The sequence below is a fragment of the Atractosteus spatula genome, chromosome 10 (assembly GCF_055471065.1).
Source record: "Atractosteus spatula isolate fAtrSpa1 chromosome 10, fAtrSpa1.hap1, whole genome shotgun sequence".
Lineage (NCBI taxonomy): Eukaryota > Metazoa > Chordata > Actinopteri > Semionotiformes > Lepisosteidae > Atractosteus > Atractosteus spatula.
In genome coordinates, this window is record NC_142715.1 from 18,858,423 (window position 1) to 18,863,525 (window position 5,103).

The 5,103-nt window shown below is 39.8% G+C and overlaps 1 non-coding gene across 1 annotated transcript; it reads left to right on the forward strand.

The window, feature by feature from the left end:
- Positions 1-4,314: 4,314 nt before the first annotated feature.
- On the forward strand, positions 4,315-4,386 carry trnaa-cgc (transfer RNA alanine (anticodon CGC)). Its single transcript has one exon. It is a non-coding gene; the product is annotated as a tRNA-Ala (tRNA).
- The last annotated feature ends 717 nt before the right edge of the window (positions 4,387-5,103 follow it).

Below are 5,103 nucleotides of genomic sequence, written 5' to 3' on the forward strand. Positions count from 1 at the left end.
ATTGAGACCGTTCCGGTTCCCCAACGACGTTGAAGGGGGCTGAGTGACGTCACGACCCCGAAAAAACAAAGCGCTATATCTTGGGAACGAAAGCAGCACAGAAGCTACGTTCAACGGCACAAACATAGCACTAACGAATCACGTGTGTTTCATTGTTTGTGCTGTCTGTAGGAGGGGCAACTTCACGGAGCATACTATTTGAATGCAGAATCTCTTCCTGCGTGTTAAAGTGTTTAGAGAAAATTCCCACGACACTACTAAAAACTTTGCCCCTCTACTGAGCATATACTATATTTTCCTGATATAGGAAACAGAGCAAATAAAAGAATCACCATTTAATTACATGCAATACCAGATGCAATCTCTTACCATCTTAAGAGCAAGAGTTCACATGAAAGTACATCAAAACCTGATAGTTTCAACAAAAAAGTGTCTCTTGTGGGACAAATATTCAGGAAGCCGCTACAAATAATCATCTGGTACCAATTTTTCTATGTATATCACCATTCCCTCTTGTGTGTTAGACTTTCAGCGATCCACAACCTTGAATTACAATAGAAAATGGTTTTATATATATACTATGTACCAAGATCTCTCAGTAACAAAAACAAAACCACAATGATATTATAAGAAGAAGGAGACATGTTCTCCTGGTTCTGTGGCTGAACCACATATATACACACAAGAATATGCAAAAACTTTGTTTTAATCTGAAATTGTATATACAAAGATTTTAAAGTCACTACGTACAATAGATATTTATCATTAAAATCTTAAAATCATTCACTGATGATAACTTCTCAGTAATATGTATATTATATTGAAATTTATATTGGTTATATATACATATCACAGCGTGTTAAATATTCACTTTAAATTCATGAGCTCTTAAGCCCGTAGTGGTAGTGAGGACGAATCAGATGTTAAATCGAGGAAGGGAGACAGTAGATTGAGCCCCACCCCCCCAACAGTGCACTGAGAGAGAGAGGTTCATACACACACACTGACTGGACACTCCAGTACATGAACACTGCACTGAGAGGGGGGTTAATAAAGACACACTGACCAGACACTCCAGTACAAGAACACTGCACTGAGAGGGGGGTTAATAAAGACACACTGACCAGACACTCCAGTACATTAACACTGCACTGAGAGAGAGAGGGGTTCATACAGACACACTGGCTGACTGGACACTGCTTTAATGTACAATAAGGTACATAAACACTGCACAGAAGAGATAGTTACCGCCACGTCGATAAATAATCTGCCCACAACCATATTTCCAAGACTCCAAAGTCTCCTTTGAAAGAAAGTGTATTAGATGATGACAAATTCAATAATACTTAGACAAAACCGAGTTTCTGGCCACATTCAAAGAACAGCAATAACCTTAATGAGAATATAACTAGACCACAACTAGTTTAGTTCGCAGAAAAGAATCCCTCGGCAACATCACAAACCTTTCCTACTTCACTCTGCATCTCTCCACTACAGATTCAACAGTGAGGAAGTTAAAAACACCGTTTTTAAACACAGACATTACTACGTAAGTCATCGCACTTACCCGACAGCTCCGTTTCTTCATTTGTTTCTGCAGTGATTTCACAGGGAGGCATGAGTCCAACATGATCCGTCTGTCCCTGATCTCCTCCTGCTCCCGACTCCTTCTCCCACAGCTGCAGTCGCACTTTAAAGGTCTCGTTTTCCTTCATTCGCGTTATTTCTGTCCCGAAACTGTCCTCCACACACTGTGTGATATTAATCACATTTTTCTTTTTACAACATTTCGAATACCGTTAATTTAATAGAAACATCTACCTTAATTTCTTATTTATTCCGCACATCTGCAGTCACTGTTTACATGTCTGCATTGTTTACTTGTACGTTGTCTACTGTTTGTACAGTATATTGTCTTGATGCACTGTCTGTACTTTGTGTAAAGTATCTATATCTATGTTCTCGCAGTCTCCTTCCTCACCGCTCCTGCTCGTTCGACACTCAGTCTCTATGCCTGGGTTAGTTGAATCTCTGTCCAAGTCTTTTGGATCTTAATGACTATATGAACAAAAAATAATTTCAGGTTTACAAATTTGACAATATTTCACCTATAAGGCTCTGCATGGCTTGGCACCTCAGTACCTGTCTGAACTATTATTGCCCTACTCCCCACCTTGCAACCTTCTCTCTTCTAATTCTGCTCTCCTAACTGTTCCCCAAGCCCATCTACATTGTGTGGGTGACAGGACCTTCTCCTGTTATGCCCCAAGCCCTGGAACTCTCTCCCCAAGGATATCACAGAGTCACCTTCTCTAAACTACTTCAAATCCAGACTCAAAACCCTCTTCTTTAGAAAAGCCTTTACTGAACTGTAAACTGTAGGGAGATTCTTCACCCCTCTGCTTTTCTTAGTACCACCATCCACGGTCTCCTCTATATATTGTAATTGTGTTTTATCTTGTGTATTTTTATTTATTGTTGTTGTCATTCTGTAAAGAGCTTTGAGAAGCCACTTTTTAAGGCGCTATCCCCATGTACCCCATGTATTAAGAAGACCCCCCTATTCCAGTATATTACCTGTAGTGTTATATTCAAAAAATCATAACAAAATAAAGAACACTTTCACAACCCAAAGCAAGGTTGTATGAGGTGAGGGGGGCTGTCTGCTGTGTAAAACACTTGGTTGTAGCATTGTGAATGTTGTGCTTCAAATGCTATTGAGTCATGAAGAGGACCTCCCTATCCCAGTGTATTGCGTGTCTAATAGGTGCCGTATTGAAAAAGTCATAACAAAAACTGAAAGAGGTTTCACAACCCAAAGCAAGGCTGGGAAAGGTCAGAGGACCTGCTTAGTGTGTAAAACACTTACTTGCAGCATTGTGGGTGCTGTGGTTTAAATGCTATTGGCGTGTGAACAGCATCCCCCTATCCTAGTGCACAGTGCCACATTCAATAAAACCATGAGAAAAAGAGATTCACAACCCAAAGCTCTGCCAGTCTTCTGTGTAAACAATCATGGACATCATGATTTGAACATCATGGGTGCTGTTTTTAAAAAGCTGTTGAGTAAAGAATAGGAATTTTCCTGCAGAATGAAAACAGGAAATAAAGAAAGGGTTTCAGAAATAAAACAAAGCTTTATTCCCGTGCTGACAGTCTGGGTAATTGTAAACTGCTGTTCTGCTTCCTATGGTCATATATGGGTTTTTCGCATGAAACTCTATTGAGCAGTATTTCTGCGTTGTGAACGTATGTATGTATACAGCGGTCCCCCAGTGTTCCAGATGGTGCGTAATTGCGCATCAATCAAAACCCCGACTGTCAGAAAAGGATAATTAGCTCACTGATATGTTTATGGAGGGGTTGTGAGTCGTGGTCTTTAAAATGCATTTGGTTTGAAGGCGTTCTGTGTTATATGATATGTGATATGGACACAAGAATATTCGTGCGTGGAATAAAAAAGACAAACTGAAGGCTGTGAGAACATTCACAATGTACTTTATACACAGAGCAATTGTATATACAAAGCAATTGTTTCATAAAAACGCTACAGGCGTGCCAAAATCGTTTTTGAACTTCAAGCTTACTTTACCCCGGTCAAAGTGATGAAGACACAGACATTCAATGAAAACGAATTTAATTCACTCAAGGCTCCGCTCTTTTGTTGTGATGTCATTTTAATTAATGTTAGCTGTGATTAGGCGTCGTTTTTGTCTCTTTTAACTTAAGAGTTAAAGAGTTTAAGAGTCTGCTCCTTTCTTCCTGGTATAGAAATAACATGTTCCATGTTTACAACCACCACTATAAATTATTTGTTCAGCTCTAACGCCTGTCTGCGTTGACAAGGCATCTCAAAATTACATATTAAATAAGAACACGATCCTTCTGGTTACCATTCCTGTGGTTGGAGCGTTGTTTCGCCCTTTTTCGTTCTTCTACAATATTTACAGACAGGGCTTTATCACTGTAGTTGTACAGAAGAAGTGTGCATCGGTCCATGAAAATCATCAGTACTGCTGTTGTTCTATGCGTAGTTTAACCGAGAGCACTTAAAAGATGCAAAAAGCTTTCAAAGAAAACAGAATTGAAAGACAGTAGAGTAAGGAGGTAAATAAGCACACCCCATCGAGGAATTAACCACCGTCGCCCGTGTGACTGGATATAAAAATAACTGATTCGTTTTTTGCCCAGTCTCTGGAAGCTTCAATGTGATTATTTTTCCTTCCTTATTTCTTCATTCCCATGAATTTACTCTGTAGTAGAGGAAACACGAATGTGGGAAATTGCAGGCATTCTCCATAAGCACACACCACTGGGGATGTAGCTCGGTGGTAGAGCGCATGCTTCGCATGTATGAGGTCCCGGGTTCAATCCCTGGCATCTCCACGTGCTTTATATTATTGTGCTCACATCGCAATCTTCTGTTGAGTGAGAACTCTTTGTCGGTGTTCATAGAGAGCCAGGTTTACACAATTAAGTTCAGTCACACATGAAGTGCTACAGTGTTGCTCTGCTGTTTTAAATGTACCTCCAAAGCATTTAGTTCTGTTAACTATAACAAATTATTTGAACTATTTTAACGTCATATTCAGGAAATCCAGAGAACGTCTCCACACTTGTCGTGGCTGTTGAAGAAATCACCTGTTAAATCTCACCTGGGATTTCTTGAGAAATCATTCAGCGAGCGAGTCCTCCCTCTGGACTCCGCACTAAACTAAAAGCTGCGCGAATTCCTCACTGCGTGTCCTGTACTGTTACAGGTGCTCTCGTGTAGATGTGGAGCACAGCCATAAGGACACTTTGAACTTTTTCCGTATGTGAAGGAAAAGGCAAAATAGCATGAATAGTATTAATCATATAAAATATCCATGGTACAACTCGAGAAAGTACTGAAGGACTAAACAACGACTTTTGATGATTACAAGAGATTCAAGAAACACAGCCGTCCGCACACAGGCTTGGATCCTGAACGCTTAAGTTAAGACAAAGCGAAGGATACGAACTGTAAACTCTCTTCACGTCTTACCGTTTGTGAAATAAAAAAAAATCTTACTTTCTTAATAATTTCTTACTGCTGATAGACAATTTATTGCATTTTAACAA